This window comes from Schistocerca americana, unplaced genomic scaffold (genome assembly GCF_021461395.2).
Source record: "Schistocerca americana isolate TAMUIC-IGC-003095 unplaced genomic scaffold, iqSchAmer2.1 HiC_scaffold_13, whole genome shotgun sequence".
NCBI lineage: Eukaryota > Metazoa > Arthropoda > Insecta > Orthoptera > Acrididae > Schistocerca > Schistocerca americana.
In genome coordinates, this window is record NW_025725371.1 from 9,889,797 (window position 1) to 9,912,204 (window position 22,408).

Genomic DNA, 22,408 nt, shown 5'->3' on the forward strand with positions numbered 1-22,408 from the left:
CTGACGATGAAACACAGAAATCGCATCGGAATCAAATACAAAAGGCACAATGCCGCCTTAAGTACAAGAATAGAGACTCTTCTTACAGTCGGTGCTTTGAGCATTCCCTGTGAGACCAGTATTAGTTTCCGATACACCACTGCAGGTTCAATGTATTCCTTGGACCTTCACATTGACGATGAAACACAGAAATCGCATCGGAATTAAATACAAAACGCACAATGCCGCCTTAAGTACAAGAATAGAGACTCTTCTTACTGTCGATGCTTTGAGCATTCCCTGTGAGACCAGTATTAGTTTCCGCTACACCTCTGCAGGTTCAATGTATTCCTTGGACCTTCACATTGACGATGATACACAGAAATCGCATCGGAATTAAGTACAAAAGGCTCAATGCCGCCTTAAGTACAAGAATAGAGACTCTCCTTACAGTCGGTGCTTTGAGCATTCCCTGTGAGACCAGTATTAGTTTCCGCTACACCTCTGCAGGTTCAGTATATTCCTTGGACCTTCACATTGACGATGAAACACAGAAATGGCATCGGAATTAAATACAAAAAGCACAATGAAGCCTTAAGTACAAGAATAGAGACTCTTCTAACTGTCGGTGCTTTGAGCATTCCCTGTGAGACCAGTATTAGTTTCCGATACACCACTGCAGGTCAATGTATTCCTTGGACCTTCACATTGACAATGAAACACAGAAATGGCATCGTAATTAAATACAAAAGGCACAATGCCGCCTTAAGTACAAGAATAGAGACTCTTTTTACAGTCGGTGCTTTGGGCATTCCTTGTAAGACCAGTATTAGTTTCCGATACACCACTGCAGGTTCAATGTATTCTATGGACTTTCACATTGACGATGAAACACAGAAATGGCATCGGAATTAAATACAAAAGACACAATACCGCCTTAAGTACAAGAATAGTGACTCTTCTTGCAGTCGGTGCTTTGAGCATTCCATGTGAGACCAGTATTAGTTTCCGATACACCACTGCAGGTTCAATGTATTCCTTGGACCTTCGCATTGACGATGAAACACAGAAATCGCATCGGAATGAAATACAAAAGGCACAATGCCGCCTTAAGTACAAGAATAGAGACTCTTCTTGCAGTCGGTGCTTTGAGCATTCCCTGTGAGACCAGTATTAGTGTCCGATACACCACTGCAGGTTCAATGTATTCCTTGGACCTTCACATTGACGATGAAACACAGAAATCGCATCGGAATTAAATACAAAACGCACAATGCCGCCTTATGTACAGGAATAGAGACTCTTCTTACAGTCGGTGATTTAAGCATTCCCTGTGAGACCAGTATTAGTTACCGCTACACCTCTGCAGGTTCAATGTATTCCTTGGACCTTCACATTGACGATGATACACAGAAATCGCATCGGAAATAAGTACAAAAGGCACAATGCCGCCTTAAGTACAAGAATAGAGACTCTTCTTACAGTCGGTGCTTTGAACATTCCCTGTGAGACCAGTATTAGTTTCCGCTACACCTCTGCAGGTTCAGTATATTCCTTGGACCTTCACATTGACGATGAAACACAGAAATGGCATCGGAATTATATACAAAAGGCACAATGCCGCCTTAAGTACAAGAATAGAGACTCTTCTTGCAGTCGGTGCTTTGAGCATTCCCTGTGAGACCAGTATCAGTTTCCGATACACCACTGCAGGTTCAATGTATTACTTGGACCTTCACATTGACGATGAAACACAGAAATCGCATCGGCATTAAATACCAAACGCTAAATGCCGCCTTATGTACAAGAATAGAGACTCTTCTTACAGTCGGTGCTTTGAGCATTCCCTGTGAGACCAGTATTAGTTACCGCTACACCTCTGCAGGTTCAATGTATTCCTTGGACCTTCACATTGACGATGATACACAGAAATCGCATCGGAAATAAGTACAAAAGGCACATTGCCGCCTTAAGTACAAGAATAGAGACTCTTCTTACAGCCGGTGATTTGAGCATTCCCTGTGAGCCCAGTATTAGTTTCCGATACACCACTGCAGGTTCAATGTATTCCTTGGACCGTCACATTGACGATGAAACACAGAAATGGCATCGGAATTAAATACGAAAGGCACAATGCCGCCTTAAGTACAAGTATAGAGTCTCTTCTTACAGTCGGTGCTTTGAGCATTCCATGTGAGACCAGTATTAGTTTCCGATACACCACTGCAGGTTCAATGTATTCCTTGGAACTTCACACTGACGATGAAACACAAAAATCGCATCGGAATCAAATACAAAAGGCACAATGCCGTCTTACGTACAAGAATAGAGACTCTTCTTACAGTCGGTGCTTTGAGCATTCCCTGTGAGACCAGTATTAGTTTCCGATACACCTCTGCAGGTTCAGTTTATTCCTTGGACCTTCACATTGACGATGAAACACAGAAATCGCATCGAAATTAAATACAAAAGGCACAATGCCGCCTTAAGTACAAGAATAGAGACTCTTCTTACAGTCGGTGCTTTCAGCATTCCCTGTGAGACCAGTATTAGTTTCCGATACACCACTGCAGGTTCAATGTATTCCTTGGACCTTCACATTGACGATGAAACACAGAAATCGCATCGGAATTAAATACAAAACGCACAATGCCGCCTTAAGTACAAGAATAGAGACTCTTCTTACAGTCGATGCTTTGAGCATTCCCTGTGAGACCAGTATTAGTTTCCGCTACACCTCTGCAGGTTCAATGTATTCCTTGGACCTTCACATTGACGATGATACACAGAAATCGCATCGGAATTAAGTACAAAAGGCACAATGCCGCCTTAAGTACAAGAATAGAGACTCTCCTTACAGCCGGTGCTTTGAGCATTCCCTGTGAGACCAGTATTAGTTTCCGCTACACCTCTGCAGGTTCAGTATATTCCTTGGACCTTCACATTGACGATGAAACACAGAAATCGCATCGGCATTAAATACAAAAGGCACAATGCCACCTTAAGTACAAGAATAGAGACTCTTCTTACAGTCGGTGCTTTGAGCATTCATTGTGAGACCAGTATTACTTTCCGCTACACCTCTGCAGGTTCAATGTATTCCTTGGAACTTCAAGTTGACGATGAAACACAGAAATGGCATCGGAATTAAATACAAAAAGCACAATGAAGCCTTAAGTACAAGAATAGAGACTCTTCTAACAGTCGGTGCTTTGAGCATTCCCTGTGAGACCAGTATTAGTTTCCGATACACCACTGCAGGTTCAATGTATTCCTTGGACCTTCACATTGACAATGAAACACAGATATGGCATCGGAATTAAATACAAAAAGCACAATGCCGCCTTAAGTACAAGAATAGAGACTCTTCTTGCAGTCGGTGCTTTGAGCATTCCATGTGAGACCAGTATTAGTTTCCGATACACCACTGCAGGTTCAATGTATCCCTTGGACCTTCGCATTGACGATGAATCACAGAAATCGCATCGGAATTAAATACAAAATGCACAATGCCGCCTTAAGTACAAGAATAGAGACTCATCTTACAGTCGGTGCTTTGAGCATTCCCTGTCAGACCAGTATTAGTTTCCGATGCTCCTCTGCAGGTTCAGTTTATTCCTTGGACCTTCACATTGACGATGAAACACAGAAATGGCATCGGAATTAAATACAAAACGCACAATGCCGCCTTAAGTACAAGAATAGAGCCTCTTCTTACAGTCGGTGCTTTGAGCATTCCCTGTGAGACCAGTATTAGTTTCCGATACACCACTGCAGGTTCAATGTATTCCTTGGACCTTCACATTGACGATGAAACACAGAAATCGCATCGGAATTAAATACAAAAGGCACAATGCCGCCTTAAGTACAAGAATAGAGACTCTTCTTACAGTCGGTGCTTTGAGCATTCCCTGTGAGACAAGTATTAGTTTCCGATACACCTCTGCAGGTTCAGATTATTCCTTGGACCTTCACATTGACGATGAAACACAGAAATGGCATCGGAAGTAAATACAAAAGGCACAATGCCGCCTTAAGTACAAGAATAGAGACTCTTCTTACCGTCGGTGCTTTGAACATTCCCTGTGAGACCAGTATTAGTTTCCGCTACACCACTGCAGGTTCAGTTTATTCCTTAGACCTTCACATTGACGATGAAACACCGAAATGGCATCGGCATTAAATACAAAAGGCACAGTGCCGCCTTAAGTACAAGAATGGAGACTCTTCTTACAGTCGGTGCTTTGAGCATTCCCTGTGAGACCCGTATTAGTTTCCGCTACACCTCTGCAGGTGCAGTTTATTCCTTGGACCTTCACATTGACGATGAAACACAGAAATGGCATCGGAATTAAATACAAAAGGCACAATGCCGCCTTAAGTACAAGGATAGAGACTCTTCTTACAGTCGGTGCTTTGAGCATTCCCTGTGAGACCAGTATTAGTTTCCGATACACCACTGCAGGTTCAATGTATTCCTTGGAACTTCACACTGACGATGAAACACAGAAATCGCATCGGAATGAAATACAAAAGGCACAATGCCGCCTTAAGTACAAGAATAGAGACTCTTCTTGCAGTCGGTGCTTTGAGCATTCCCTGTGAGACCAGTATTAGTTTCCGATACACCACTGCAGATTCAATGTATTCATTGGACCTTCACATTGACGATGAAACACAGAAATCGCATCGGAAATAAGTACAAAAGGCACAATGCCGCCTTACATACAAGAATAGAGACTCTTCTTACAGTCGGTGCTTTGAACATTCCCTGTGAGACCAGTATTAGTTTCCGCTACACCTCTGCAGGTTCAGTATGTTCCTTGGACCTTCACATTGACGATGAAACACAGAAATGGCATCGGAATTAAATACAAAAGGCACAATGCCGCCTTAAGTACAAGAATAGAGACTCTACTTACAGTCGATGCTTTGAGCATTCCCTGTGAGACCAGTATTAGTTTCCGCTACACCTCTGCAGGTTCAGTTTATTCCTTGGACCTTCACATTGACGATGAAACACAGAAATGGCATCGGAATTAAATACAAAAGGCACCATGCCGCCTTCAGTACAAGAATAGTGACTCTTCTTACAGTCGTTGCTTTGAGCATTCCCTGTGAGACCAGTATTAGTTTTCGATACACCACTGCAGGTTCCATGTATTACTTGGAACTTCACACTGACGATGAAACACAGAAATCGCATCGGAATCAAATACAAATGGCGCAATGCCGCCTTAAGTACTAGGATAGAGACTCTTCTTACAGTCGGTGCTTTGAGCATTCCCTGTGAGACCAGTATTATTTTCCGATACACCACTGCAGGTTCAATGTATTCCTTGGAACTTCACACTGACGATGAAACACAAAAATCGCATCGAAATGAAATACAAAAGGCACAATGCCGCCTTAAGTACAAGAATAGAGACTCTTCTTGCAGTCGGTGCTTTGAGCATTCCCTGTGAGACCAGTATTAGTTTCCGATACACCACTGCAGGTTCAATGTATTCCTTGGACCTTCACATTGACGATGAAACACAGAAATCGCATCGGAATTAAATACAAAACGCACAATGCCGCCTTATGTACAAGAATAGAGACTCTTCTTTCAGTCGGTGCTTTGAGCATTCCCTGTGAGACCAGTATTAGTTACCGCTACACCTCTGCAGGTTCAATGTATTCCTTGGGCCTTCACATTGACGATGATACACAGAAATCGCATCGGAAATAAGTACAAAAGGCACAATGCCGCCTTAAGTACAAGAATAGAGACTCTTCTTACAGTCGGTGCTTTGAGCATTCCCTGTCAGACCAGTATTACTTTCCGCTACACATCTGCAGGTTCAGTATATTCCTTGGACCTTCACATTGACGATGAAACACAGAAATGGCATCGGAATTAAATACAAAAGGCACAATGCCGCCTTAAGTACAAGAATAGAGACTCTTCTTACAGTCGATGCTTTGAGCATTACCTGTGAGACCAGTATTAGTTTCCGCTACAGCTCTGCAGGTTCAGTTTATTCCTTGGACCTTCACATTGACGATGAAACACAGAAATGGCATCGGAATTAAATACAAAAGGAACAATACCGCCTTAAGTACAAGAATAGAGACTCTTCTTACAGGCGGTGCTTTGAGCATTCCCTGTGAGACCAGTATTAGTTTCCGATACACCACTGCAGGTTCCATGTATTCCTTGGACCTTCGCATTGACGATGAATCACAGAAATCGCATCGCAATTAAATACAAAATGCACAATGCCGCCTTAAGTACAAGAATAGAGACTCTTCTTACAGTCGGTGCTTTGAGCATTCCCTGTGAGACCAGTATTAGTTTCCGGTACACCTCTGCAGGTTCAGTTTATTCCTAGGACCTTCACATTGACGATAAAACACAGAAATGGCATCGGAATTAAATACAAAACGCACAATGCCGCCTTAAGTACAAGAATAGAGACTCGTCTTACAGTCGGTGCTTTGAGCATTCCCTGTGAGACCAGTATTAGTTTCCGATACACCACTGAAGGTTCAATGTATTCCTTGGACCTTCACATTGACGATGAAACTCAGAAATCGCATCGGAATTAAATACAAAAGCCACAATGCCGCCTGAAGTACAAGAATAGAGACTCTTTTTACAGTCGGTGCTTTGAGCATTCCCTGTGAGACCAGTATTAGTTTCCGCTACACCTCTGCAGGTTCAGATTATTCCTTGGACCTTCACATTGACGATGAAACACAAAAATGGCATCGGAAGTAAATACAAAAGGCACAATGCCGCCTTAAGTACGAGAATGGAGACTCTTCTTACCGTCGGTGCTTTGAGCATTCCCTGTGAGACCAGTATTAGTTTCCGCTACACCACTGCAGGTTCAGTTTATTCCTTAGACCTTCACATTGACGATGAAACACAGAAATGGCATCGGAATTAAATACAAAAGGCACAATGCCGCCTTAAGTACAAGAATGGAGACTCTTCTTACAGTCGGTGCTTTGAGCATTCCCTGTGAGACCCGTATTAGTTTCCGCTACACCTCTGCAGGTGCAGTTTATTCCTTGGACCTTCACATTGACGATGAAACACAGAAATGGCATCGGAATTAAATACAAAAGGCACAATGCCGCCTTAAGTACAAGAATAGAGACTCTTCTTACAGTCGGTGCTTTGAGCATTCCCTGTGAGACCAGTATTAGTTTCCGATACACCACTGCAGGTTCAATGTATTGCTTGGACCTTCGCATTGACGATGAAAGACAGAAATCGCATCGGAATTAAATACAAAAGGCACAATGCCGCCTTAAGTACAAGAATAGAGACTCATCTTACAGTCGGTGCTTTGAGCATTCCCTGTCAGACCAGTATTAGATTCCGATACTCCTCTGCAAGTTCAGTTTATTCCTTGGACCTTCACATTGACGATGAAACACAGAAATGGCATCGGAATTAAATACAAAACGCACAATGCCGCCTTAAGTACAAGAATAGAGCCTCTTCTTACAGTCGGTGCTTTGAGCATTCCCGGTGAGACCAGTATTAGTTTTCGATACACCACTGCAGGTTCAATGTATTCCTTGGACCTTCACATTGACGATGAAACACAGAAATCGCATCGGAATTAAATACAAAAGGCACAATGCCGCCTTAAGTACAAGAATAGAGACTCTTCTTACAGTCGGTGCTTTGAGCATTCCCTGTGAGACAAGTATTAGTTTCCGATACACCTCTGCAGGTTCAGATTATTCCTTGGACCTTCACATTGACGATGAAACACAGAAATGGCATCGGAAGTAAATACAAAAGGCACAATGCCGCCTTAAGTACAAGAATAGAGACTCTTCTTACCGTCGGTGCTTTGAACATTCCCTGTGAGACCAGTATTAGTATCCGCTACACCACTGCAGGTTTAGTTTATTACTTAGACCTTCACATTGACGATGAAACACCGAAATGGCATCGGAATTAAATACAAAAGGCACAGTGCCGCCTTAAGTACAAGAATGGAGACTCTTCTTACAGTCGGTGCTTTGAGCATTCCCTGTGAGACCCGTATTAGTTTCCGCTACACCTCTGCAGGTGCAGTTTATTCCTTGGACCTTCACATTGACGATGAAACACAAAAATGGCATCGGAATTAAATACAAAAGGCACAATGCCGCCTTAAGTACAAGGATAGAGACTCTTCTTACAGTCGGTGCTTTGAGCATTCCCTGTGAGACCAGTATTAGTTTCCGATACACCACTGCAGGTTCAATGTATTCCTTGGAACTTCACACTGACGATGAAACACAGAAATCGCATCGGAATGAAATACAAAAAGCACAATGCCGCCTTAAGTACAAGAATAGAGACTTATCTTGCAGTCGGTGCTTTGAGCATTCCCTGTGAGACCAGTATTAGTTTCCGATACACCACTGCAGGTTCAATGTATTCCTTGGACCTTCACATTGACGATGAAACACAGAAATCGCATCGGAATTAAATACAAAACGCACAATGCCGCCTTATGTACAAGAATAGACTCTTCTTACAGTCGGTGCTTTGAGCATTCCCTGTGAGACCAGTATTAGTTACCGCTACACCTCTGCAGGTTCAATGTATTCCTTGGACCTTCACATTGACGATGATACACAGAAATCGCATCGGAAATAAGTACAAAAGGCACAATGCCGCCTTAAGTACAAGAATAGAGACTCTTCTTACAGTCGGTGCTTTGAACATTCCCTGTGAGACCAGTATTAGTTTCCGCTACACCTCTGCAGGTTCAATGCGTTCCTTGGACCTTCACATTGACGATGAAACACAGAAATGGCATCGGAATTAAATACAAAAGGCACAATGCCGCCTTAAGTACAAGAATAGAGACTCTTCTTACAGTCGATGCTTTGAGCATTCCCTGTGAGACCAGTATTAGTTACCGCTATACCTCTGCAGGTTCAGTATATTCCTTGGACCTTCACATTGACGATGAAACACAGAAATGGCATCGGAATTAAATACAAAAGGCACCATGCCGCCTTAAGTACAAGAATAGAGACTCTTCTTACAGTCGGTGCTTTAAGCATTCCCTGTGAGACCAGTATTAGTTTCCGATACACCACTGCAGGTTCCATGTATTCCTTGGAACTTCACACTGACGATGAAACACAGAAATCGCATCGGAATCAAATACAAAAGGCGCAATGACGCCTTAAGTACTAGGATAGAGACTCTTCTTACAGTCGGTGCTTTGAGCATTCCCTGTGAGACCAGTATTAGTTTCCGATACACCACTGCAGGTTCAATGTATTCCTTGGAACTTCACTCTGACGATGAAACACAAAAATCGCATCGGAATGAAATACAAAAGGCACAATGCTTCCTTAAGTACAAGAATAGAGACTCTTCTCACAGTCGGTGCTTTGAGCATTCCCTGTGAGACCAGTATTAGTTTCCGATACACCACTGCAGGTTCAATGTATTCCTTGGACCTTCACATTCACGATGAAACACAGAAATCGCATCGGAATTAAATACAAAACGCACAATGCCGCCTTATGTACAAGAATAGAGACTCTTCTTTCAGTCGGTGCTTTGAGCATTCCCTGTGAGACCAGTATTAGTTACCGCTACACCTCTGCAGGTTCAATGTATTCCTTGGCCTTCACATTGACGATGATACACAGAAATCGCATCGGAAATAAGTACAAAAGGCACAATGCCGCCTTAAGTACAAGAATGGAGACTCTTCTTACAGTCGGTGCTTTGAGCATTCCCTGTCAGACCAGTATTAGTTTCCGCTACACATCTGCAGGTTCAGTATATTCCTTGGACCTTCACATTGACGATGAAACACAGAAATGGCATCGGAATTAAATACAAAAGGCACAATGCCGCCTTAAGTACAAGAATAGAGACTCTTCTTACAGTCGATGCTTTGAGCATTCCCTGTGAGACCATTATTAGTTTCCGCTACACCTCTGCAGGTTCAGTTATTCCTTGGACCTTCACATTGACGATGAAACACAGAAATGGCATCGGAATTAAATACAAAAGGCACAATGCCGCCTTAAGTACAAGAATGGAGACTCTTCTTACAGTCGGTGCTTTGAGCATTCCCTGTGAGACCCATATTAGTTTCCGCTACACCTCTGCAGGTGCAGTTTATTCCTTGGACCTTCACATTGACGATGAAACACAGAAATGGCATCGGAATTAAATACAAAAGGCACAATGCCGCCTTAAGTACAAGATTAGAGACTCTTCTTACAGTCGGTGCTTTGAGCATTCCCTGTGAGACCAGTATTAGTTTCCGGTATACCTCTGCAGGTTCAGTTTATTCCTTGGACCTTCACATTGACGATGAAACACAGAAATGGCATCGGAATTAAATACAAAAGGCACAATGCCGCCTTAAGTACAAGAATAGAGACCCTTCTTACAGTCGGTGCTTTGAGCATTCCCTGTGAGACCAGTATTAGTTTCCGATACACCACTGCAGGTTCAATGTATTCCTTGGAACTTCACACTGACGATGAAACACAAAAATCGCATCGGAATCAAATACAAAAGGCGCAATGCCGCCTTAAGTACAAGAATAGAGACTCTTCTTGCAGTCGGTGCTTTGAGCATTCCCTGTGAGACCAGTATTAGTTTCCGATACACCACTGCAGGTTCAAAGTATTCCTTGGACCTTCACATTGAGGATGAAACACAGAAATCGCATCGGAATTAAATAGAAAACGCACAATGCCGCCTTATGTACAAGAATAGAGACTCTTCTTACGGTCGGTGCTTTGAGCATTCCCTGTGAGACCAGTATTAGTTACCGCTACACCTCTGCAGGTTCAATGTATTCCTTGGATCTTCACATTGACGATGATACACAGAAATCGCATCGGAATTAAGTACAAAAGGCACAATGCCGCCTTAAGTACAAGAATAGAGACTATTCTTACAGTCGGTGCTTTGAGCATTCCCTGTGAGACCAGTATTAGTTTCCGCTACACCTCTGCAGGTTCAGTATATTCCTTGGATCTTCACATTGACGATGAAACACAGAAATCGCATCGGAATTAAATACAAAAGGCACAATGCTACCTTAAGTACCAGAATAGAGACTCTTCTTACAGTCGGTGCTTTGAGCATTCCCTGTGAGACCAGTATTAGTTTCCGCTACACCTCTGCAGGTTCAATGAATTCCTTGGACCTTCACATTGACGATGAAACACAGAAATGGCATCGGAATTAAATACAAAAGGCACAATGCCGCCTTAAGTACAAGAGTAGAGACTCTTCTTAGAGTCGGTGCTTTGAGCATTCCCTGTGAGACCAGTATTAGTTTCCGATCCACCACTGCAGGTTCAATGTATTCCTTGGACCTTCACATTGACGATGAAACACAGAAATGGCATCGGAATTAAATACAAAAGGCACAATGCCGCCTTAAGTACAAGAATAGAGACTCTTCTTACAGTCGGTGCTTTGAGCATTCCCTGTGAGACCAGTATTAGTTTCCGATACACCACTGCAGGTTCAGTATATTCCTTAGACCTTCACATTGACGATGAAACACCGAAATGGCATCGGAATTAAATACAAAAGGCACAATGCCGCCTTAAGTACAAGAATGGAGACTCTTCTTACAGTCGGTGCTTTGAGCATTCCCTGTGAGACCCGTATTAGTTTCCGCTACACCTCTGCAGGTGCACTTTATTCCTTGGACCTTCACATTGACGATGAAACACAGAAATGGCATCGGAATTAAATACAAAAGGCACAATGCCGCCTTAAGTACAAGAATAGAGACTCTTCTTACAGTCGGTGCTTTCAGCATTCCCTGTGAGACCAGTATTAGTTTCCGATACACCACTGCAGGTTCAATGTATTCCTTGGAACTTCACACTGACGATGAAACACAGAAATCGCATCGGAATCAAATACAAAAGGCGCAATGCCGCCTTAAGTACAAGAATAGAGACTCTTCTTGCAGTCGGTGCTTTGAGCATTCCCTGTGAGACCAGTATTAGTTTCCGATACACCACTGCAGGTTCAAAGTATTCCATGGACCTTCACATTGACGATGAAACACAGAAATCGCATCGGAATTAAATACAAAAGGCACAATGCCGCCTTAAGTACAAGAATAGAGACTCATCTTACAGTCGGTGCTTTGAGCATTCCCTGTCAGACCAGTATTAGATTCCGATACTCCTCTGCAAGTTCAGTTTATTCCTTGGACCTTCACATTGACGATGAAACACAGAAATGGCATCGGAATTAAATACAAAACGCACAATGCCGCCTTAAGTACAAGAATAGAGCCTCTTCTTACAGTCGGTGCTTTGAGCATTCCCGGTGAGACCAGTATTAGTTTTCGATACACCACTGCAGGTTCAATGTATTCCTTGGACCTTCACATTGACGATGAAACACAGAAATCGCATCGGAATTAAATACAAAAGGCACAATGCCGCCTTAAGTACAAGAATAGAGACTCTTCTTACAGTCGGTGCTTTGAGCATTCCCTGTGAGACAAGTATTAGTTTCCGATACACCTCTGCAGGTTCAGATTATTCCTTGGACCTTCACATTGACGATGAAACACAGAAATGGCATCGGAAGTAAATACAAAAGGCACAATGCCGCCTTAAGTACAAGAATAGAGACTCTTCTTACCGTCGGTGCTTTGAACATTCCCTGTGAGACCAGTATTAGTATCCGCTACACCACTGCAGGTTTAGTTTATTACTTAGACCTTCACATTGACGATGAAACACCGAAATGGCATCGGAATTAAATACAAAAGGCACAGTGCCGCCTTAAGTACAAGAATGGAGACTCTTCTTACAGTCGGTGCTTTGAGCATTCCCTGTGAGACCCGTATTAGTTTCCGCTACACCTCTGCAGGTGCAGTTTATTCCTTGGACCTTCACATTGACGATGAAACACAAAAATGGCATCGGAATTAAATACAAAAGGCACAATGCCGCCTTAAGTACAAGGATAGAGACTCTTCTTACAGTCGGTGCTTTGAGCATTCCCTGTGAGACCAGTATTAGTTTCCGATACACCACTGCAGGTTCAATGTATTCCTTGGAACTTCACACTGACGATGAAACACAGAAATCGCATCGGAATGAAATACAAAAAGCACAATGCCGCCTTAAGTACAAGAATAGAGACTTATCTTGCAGTCGGTGCTTTGAGCATTCCCTGTGAGACCAGTATTAGTTTCCGATACACCACTGCAGGTTCAATGTATTCCTTGGAAATTCACATTGACGATGAAACACAGAAATCGCATCGGAATTAAATACAAAACGCACAATGCCGCCTTATGTACAAGAATAGACTCTTCTTACAGTCGGTGCTTTGAGCATTCCCTGTGAGACCAGTATTAGTTACCGCTACACCTCTGCAGGTTCAATGTATTCCTTGGACCTTCACATTGACGATGATACACAGAAATCGCATCGGAAATAAGTACAAAAGGCACAATGCCGCCTTAAGTACAAGAATAGAGACTCTTCTTACAGTCGGTGCTTTGAACATTCCCTGTGAGACCAGTATTAGTTTCCGCTACACCTCTGCAGGTTCAATGCATTCCTTGGACCTTCACATTGACGATGAAACACAGAAATGGCATCGGAATTAAATACAAAAGGCACAATGCCGCCTTAAGTACAAGAATAGAGACTCTTCTTACAGTCGATGCTTTGAGCATTCCCTGTGAGACCAGTATTAGTTACCGCTATACCTCTGCAGGTTCAGTATATTCCTTGGACCTTCACATTGACGATGAAACACAGAAATGGCATCGGAATTAAATACAAAAGGCACCATGCCGCCTTAAGTACAAGAATAGAGACTCTTCTTACAGTCGATGCTTTAAGCATTCCCTGTGAGACCAGTATTAGTTTCCGATACACCACTGCAGGTTCCATGTATTCCTTGGAACTTCACACTGACGATGAAACACAGAAATCGCATCGGAATCAAATACAAAAGGCGCAATGACGCCTTAAGTACTAGGATAGAGACTCTTCTTACAGTCGGTGCTTTGAGCATTCCCTGTGAGACCAGTATTAGTTTCCGATACACCACTGCAGGTTCAATGTATTCCTTGGAACTTCACTCTGACGATGAAACACAAAAATCGCATCGGAATGAAATACAAAAGGCACAATGCTTCCTTAAGTACAAGAATAGAGACTCTTCTCACAGTCGGTGCTTTGAGCATTCCCTGTGAGACCAGTATTAGTTTCCGATACACCACTGCAGGTTCAATGTATTCCTTGGACCTTCACATTCACGATGAAACACAGAAATCGCATCGGAATTAAATACAAAACGCACAATGCCGCCTTATGTACAAGAATAGAGACTCTTCTTTCAGTCGGTGCTTTGAGCATTCCCTGTGAGACCAGTATTAGTTACCGCTACACCTCTGCAGGTTCAATGTATTCCTTGGCCTTCACATTGACGATGATACACAGAAATCGCATCGGAAATAAGTACAAAAGGCACAATGCCGCCTTAAGTACAAGAATGGAGACTCTTCTTACAGTCGGTGCTTTGAGCATTCCCTGTCAGACCAGTATTAGTTTCCGCTACACATCTGCAGGTTCAGTATATTCCTTGGACCTTCACATTGACGATGAAACACAGAAATGGCATCGGAATTAAATACAAAAGGCACAATGCCGCCTTAAGTACAAGAATAGAGACTCTTCTTACAGTCGATGCTTTGAGCATTCCCTGTGAGACCAGTATTAGTTTCCGCTACACCTCTGCAGGTTCAGTTATTCCTTGGACCTTCACATTGACGATGAAACACAGAAATGGCATCGGAATTAAATACAAAAGGCACAATGCCGCCTTAAGTACAAGAATGGAGACTCTTCTTACAGTCGGTGCTTTGAGCATTCCCTGTGAGACCCATATTAGTTTCCGCTACACCTCTGCAGGTGCAGTTTATTCCTTGGACCTTCACATTGACGATGAAACACAGAAATGGCATCGGAATTAAATACAAAAGGCACAATGCCGCCTTAAGTACAAGATTAGAGACTCTTCTTACAGTCGGTGCTTTGAGCATTCCCTGTGAGACCAGTATTAGTTTCCGGTATACCTCTGCAGGTTCAGTTTATTCCTTGGACCTTCACATTGACGATGAAACACAGAAATGGCATCGAAATTAAATACAAAAGGCACAATGCCGCCTTAAGTACAAGAATAGAGACCCTTCTTACAGTCGGTGCTTTGAGCATTCCCTGTGAGACCAGTATTAGTTTCCGATACACCACTGCAGGTTCAATGTATTCCTTGGAACTTCACACTGACGATGAAACACAGAAATCGCATCGGAATCAAATACAAAAGGCGCAATGCCGCCTTAAGTACAAGAATAGAGACTCTTCTTGCAGTCGGTGCTTTGAGCATTCCCTGTGAGACCAGTATTAGTTTCCGATACACCACTGCAGGTTCAAAGTATTCCTTGGACCTTCACATTGAGGATGAAACACAGAAATCGCATCGGAATTAAATAGAAAACGCACAATGCCGCCTTATGTACAAGAATAGAGACTCTTCTTACGGTCGGTGCTTTGAGCATTCCCTGTGAGACCAGTATTAGTTACCGCTACACCTCTGCAGGTTCAATGTATTCCTTGGATCTTCACATTGACGATGATACACAGAAATCGCATCGGAATTAAGTACAAAAGGCACAATGCCGCCTTAAGTACAAGAATAGAGACTATTCTTACAGTCGGTGCTTTGAGCATTCCCTGTGAGACCAGTATTAGTTTCCGCTACACCTCTGCAGGTTCAGTATATTCCTTGGATCTTCACATTGACGATGAAACACAGAAATCGCATCGGAATTAAATACAAAAGGCACAATGCTACCTTAAGTACCAGAATAGAGACTCTTCTTACAGTCGGTGCTTTGAGCATTCCCTGTGAGACCAGTATTAGTTTCCGCTACACCTCTGCAGGTTCAATGAATTCCTTGGACCTTCACATTGACGATGAAACACAGAAATGGCATCGGAATTAAATACAAAAGGCACAATGCCGCCTTAAGTACAAGAGTAGAGACTCTTCTTAGAGTCGGTGCTTTGAGCATTCCCTGTGAGACCAGTATTAGTTTCCGATCCACCACTGCAGGTTCAATGTATTCCTTGGACCTTCACATTGACGATGAAACACAGAAATGGCATCGGAATTAAATACAAAAGGCACAATGCCGCCTTAAGTACAAGAATAGAGACTCTTCTTACAGTCGGTGCTTTGAGCATTCCCTGTGAGACCAGTATTAGTTTCCGATACACCACTGCAGGTTCAGTATATTCCTTAGACCTTCACATTGACGATGAAACACCGAAATGGCATCGGAATTAAATACAAAAGGCACAATGCCGCCTTAAGTACAAGAATGGAGACTCTTCTTACAGTCGGTGCTTTGAGCATTCCCTGTGAGACCCGTATTAGTTTCCGCTACACCTCTGCAGGTGCACTTTATTCCTTGGACCTTCACATTGACGATGAAACACAGAAATGGCATCGGAATTAAATACAAAAGGCACAATGCCGCCTTAAGTACAAGAATAGAGACTCTTCTTACAGTCGGTGCTTTCAGCATTCCCTGTGAGACCAGTATTAGTTTCCGATACACCACTGCAGGTTCAATGTATTCCTTGGAACTTCACACTGACGATGAAACACAGAAATCGCATCGGAATCAAATACAAAAGGCGCAATGCCGCCTTAAGTACAAGAATAGAGACTCTTCTTGCAGTCGGTGCTTTGAGCATTCCCTGTGAGACCAGTATTAGTTTCCGATACACCACTGCAGGTTCAAAGTATTCCATGGACCTTCACATTGACGATGAAACACAGAAATCGCATCGGAATTAAATACAAAACGCACAATGCCGCCTTATGTACAAGAATAGAGACTCTTCTTACAGTCGGTGCTTTGAGCATTCCCTGTGAGACCAGTATTAGTTACCGCTACACCTCTGCAGGTTCAATGTATTCCTTGGATCTTCACATTGACGATGATACACAGAAATCGCATCGGAATTAAGTACAAAAGGCACAATGCCGCCTTAAGTACAAGAATAGAGACTCTTCTTACAGTCGGTGCTTTGAGCATTCCCTGTGAGACCAGTATTAGTTTCCGCTACACCTCTGCAGGTTCAGTATATTCCTTGGATCTTCACGTTGACGATGAAACACAGAAATCGCATCGGAATTAAATACAAAAGGCACAATGCCACCTTAAGTACAAGAGTAGAGACTCTTCTTACAGTCGGTGCTTTGAGCATTCCCTGTGAGACCAGTATTAGTTTCCGCTACACCTCTGCAGGTTCAATGTATTCCTTGGACCTTCACATTGACGATGAAACACAGAAATGGCATCGGAATTAAATACAAAAGGCACAATGCCGCCTTAAGTTCAAGAATGGAGACTCTTCTTACAGTCGGTGCTTTGAGCATTCTCAGTGAGACCAGTATTAGTTTCCGATACACCACTGCAGGTTCAATGTATTCCTTGGACATTCACATTGACGATGAAACACAGAAATGGCATCGGAATTAAATACAAAAGGCACAATGCCGCCTTAAGTACAAGAATAGAGACTCTTCCTACAGTCGGTGCTTTGAGCATTCCCTGTGAGACCAGTATTAGTTTCCGGTACACCTCTGCAGGTTCAGTTTATTCCTAGGACCTTCACATTGACGATAAAACACAGAAATGGCATCGGAATTAAATACAAAACGCACAATGCCGCCTTAAGTACAAGAATAGAGACTCGTCTTACAGTCGGTGCTTTGAGCATTCCCTGTGAGACCAGTATTAGTTTCCAATACACCACTGCAGGTTCAATGTATTCCTTGGACCTTCACATTGAAGGTGAAACTCAGTAATCGCATCGGAATTAAATACAAAAGGCACAATGCCGCCTTAAGTACAAGAATAGAGACTCATCTTACAGTCGGTGCATTGAGCATTCCCTGTGAGACCAGTATTAGTTTCCGCTACACCTCTGCAGGTTCAGATTATTCCTTGGACCTTCACATTGACGATGAAACACAGAAATGGCATCGGAAGTAAATACAAAAGGCACAATGCCGCCTTAAGTACAAGAATGGAGAATCTTCTTACCGTCGGTGCTTTGAGCATTCCCTGTGAGACCAGTATTAGTTTCCGCTACACCACTGCAGGTTCAGTTTATTCCTTAGACCTTCATATTGACGATGAAACACCGAAATGGCATCGGAATTAAATACAAAAGGCACAATGCCGCCTTAAGTACAAGAATGGAGACTCTTCTTACAGTCGGTGATTTGAGCATTCCCTGTGAGACCCGTATTAGTTTCCGCTACACCTCTGCAGGTGCAGTTTATTCCTTGGACCTTCACATTGACGATGAAACACAGAAATGGCATCGGAATTAAATACAAAAGGCACAATGCCGCCTTAAGTACAAGAATAGAGACCCTTCTTACAGTCGGTGCTTTGGGCATTCCCTGTGAGACCAGTATTAGTTTCCGATACACCACTGCAGGTTCAATGTATTCCTTGGAACTTCACACTGACGATGAAACACAGAAATCGCATCGGAATCAAATACAAAAGGCGCAATGCCGCCTTAAGTACAAGAATAGAGACTCTTCTTGCAGTCGGTGCTTTGAGCATTCCCTATGAGACCAGTATTAGTTTCCGATACACCACAGCAGGTTCAAAGTATTCATTGGACCTTCACATTGACGATGAAACACAGAAATCGCATCGGAATTAAATACAAAACGCACAATGCCGCCTTATGTACAAGAATAGAGACTCTTCTTACAGTCGGTGCTTTGAGCATTCCCTGTGAGACCAGTATTAGTTACCGCTACACCTCTGCAGGTTCAATGTATTCCTTGGATCTTCACATTGACGATGATACACAGAAATCGCATCGGAATTAAGTACAAAAGGCACAATGCCGCCTTAAGTACAAGAATAGAGACTCTTCTTACAGTCGGTGCTTTGAGCATTCCCTGTGAGACCAGTATTAGTTTCCGCTACACCTCTGCAGGTTCAGTATATTCCTTGGATCTTCACATTGACGATGAAACACAGAAATCGCATCCTAATTAAATACAAAAGGCACAATGCCACCTTAAGTACAAGAATAGAGACTCTTCTTACAGTCGGTGCATTGAGCATTCCCTGTGAGACCAGTATTAGTTTCCGCTACACCTCTGCAGGTTCAATGTATTCCTTGGACCTTCACATTGACGATGACACACAGAAATGGCATCGGAATTAAATACAAAAGGCACAATGCCGCCTTAAGTACAAGAATGGAGACTCTTCTTACAGTCGGTGCTTTGAGCATTCCCTGTGAGACCAGTATTAGATTCCGCTACACCTCTGCAGGTGCAGTTTATTCCTTGGACCTTCACATTGACGATGAAACACAGAAATGGCATCGGAATTAAATACAAAAGGCACAATGCCGCCTTAAGTACAAGAATAGAGACCCTTCTTACAGTCGGTGCTTTGAGCATTCCCTGTGAGACCAGTATTATTTTCCGATACACCACTGCAAGTTCAATGTATTCCTTGGAACTTCACACTGACGATGAAACACAGAAATCGCATCGGAATCAAATACAAAAGCCGCAATGCCGCCTTAAGTACAAGAATAGAGACTCTTCTTGCAGTCGGTGCTTTGAGCATTCCCTGTGAGACCAGTATTAGTTTCCGATACACCACTGCAGGTTCGAAGTATTCCTTGGACCTTCAAATTGACGATGAAACACAGAAATGGCATCGGAATTAAATACAAAAGGCACAATGCCGCCTTAAGTACAAGAATAGAGACTCTTCTTACAGTCGGTGCTTTGAGCATTCCCTGTGAGACCAGTATTAGTTTCCGGTACACCTCTGCAGGTTCAGTTTATTCCTAGGACCTTCACATTGACGATAAAACACAGAAATGGCATCGGAATTAAATACAAAACGCACAATGCCGCCTTAAGTACAAGAATAGAGACTCGTCTTACAGTCGGTGCTTTGAGCATTCCCTGTGAGACCAGTATTAGTTTCCAATACACCACTGCAGGTTCAATGTATTCCTTGGACCTTCACATTGACGATGAAACTCAGAAATCGCATCGGAATTAAATACAAAAGGCACAATGCCGCCTTAAGTACAAGAATAGAGACTCATCTTACAGTCGGTGCATTGAGCATTCCCTGTGAGACCAGTATTAGTTTCCGCTACACCTCTGCAGGTTCAGATTATTCCTTGGATCTTCACATTGACGATGAAACACAGAAATGGCATCGGAAGTAAATACAAAAGGCACAATGCCGCCTTAAGTACAAGAATGGAGAATCTTCTTACCGTCGGTGATTTGAGCATTCCCTGTGAGACCAGTATTAGTTTCCGCTACACCACTGCAGGTTCAGTTTATTCCTTAGACCTTCACATTGACGATGAAACACCGAAATGGCATCGGAATTAAATACAAAAGGCACAATGCCGCCTTAAGTACAAGAATGGAGACTCTTCTTACAGTCGGTGCTTTGAGCATTCCCTGTGAGATTCGTATTAGTTTCCGCTACACCTCTGCAGGTGCAGTTTATTCCTTGGACCTTCATATTGACGATGAAACGCAGAAATGGCATCGGAATTAAATACAAAAGGCACAATGCCGCCTTAAGTACAAGAATAGAGACCCTTCTTACAGTCGGTGCTTTGAGCATTCCCTGTGAGACCAGTATTAGTTTCCGATACACCACTGCAGGTTCAATGTATTCCTTGGAACTTCACACTGACGATGAAACACAGAAATCGCATCGGAATCAAATACAAAAGGCGCAATGCCGCCTTAAGTACAAGAATAGAGACTCTTCTTGCAGTCGGTGCTTTGAGCATTCCCTGTGAGACCAGTATTAGTTTCCGATACACCACTGCAGGTTCAAAGTATTTCTTGGACCTTCACATTGACGATGAAACACAGAAATCGCATCGGAATTAAATACAAAACGCACAATGCCGCCTTATGTACAAGAATAGAGACTCTTCTTACAGTCGGTGCTTTGAGCATTCCCTGTGAGACCAGTATTAGTTACCGCTACACCTCTGCAGGTTCAATGTATTCCTTGGATCTTCACATTGACGATGATACACAGAAATCGCATCGGAATTAAGTACAAAAGGCACAATGCCGCCTTAAGTACAAGAATAGAGACTCTTCTTACAGTCGGTGCTTTGAGCATTCCCTGTGAGACCAGTATTAGTTTCCGCTACACCTCTGCAGGTTCAGTATATTCCTTGGATCTTCACATTGACGATGAAACACAGAACTCGCATCGGAATTAAATACAAAAGGCACAATGCCACCTTAAGTACAAGAATAGAGACTCTTCTTACAGTCGGTGCTTAGAGCATTCCCTGTAACACCAGTATTAGTTTCCGCTACACCTCTGCAGGTTCAGATTATTCCTTGGATCTTCACATTGACGATGAAACACAGAAATGGCATCGGAAGTAAATACAAAAGGCACAATGCCGCCTTAAGTACAAGAATGGAGAATCTTCTTACCGTCGGTGATTTGAGCATTCCCTGTGAGACCAGTATTAGTTTCCGCTACACCACTGCAGGTTCAGTTTATTCCTTAGACCTTCACATTGACGATGAAACACCGAAATGGCATCGGAATTAAATACAAAAGGCACAATGCCGCCTTAAGTACAAGAATGGAGACTCTTCTTACAGTCGGTGCTTTGAGCATTCCCTGTGAGATTCGTATTAGTTTCCGCTACACCTCTGCAGGTGCAGTTTATTCCTTGGACCTTCATATTGACGATGAAACACAGAAATGGCATCGGAATTAAATACAAAAGGCACAATGCCGCCTTAAGTACAAGAATAGAGACCCTTCTTACAGTCGGTGCTTTGAGCATTCCCTGTGAGACCAGTATTAGTTTCCGATACACCACTGCAGGTTCAATGTATTCCTTGGAACTTCACACTGACGATGAAACACAGAAATCGCATCGGAATCAAATACAAAAGGCGCAATGCCGCCTTAAGTACAAGAATAGAGACTCTTCTTGCAGTCGGTGCTTTGAGCATTCCCTGTGAGACCAGTATTAGTTTCCGATACACCACTGCAGGTTCAAAGTATTCCTTGGACCTTCACATTGACGATGAAACACTGAAATCGCATCGGAAGTAAATACAAAAGGCACAATGCCGCCTTAAGTACAAGAATGGAGAATCTTCTTACCATCGGTGATTTGAGCATTCCCTGTGAGACCAGTATTAGTTTCAGCTACACCACTGCAGGTTCAGTTTATTCCTTAGACCTTCACATTGACGATGAAACACCGAAATGGCATCGGAATTAAATACAAAAGGCACAAAGCCGCC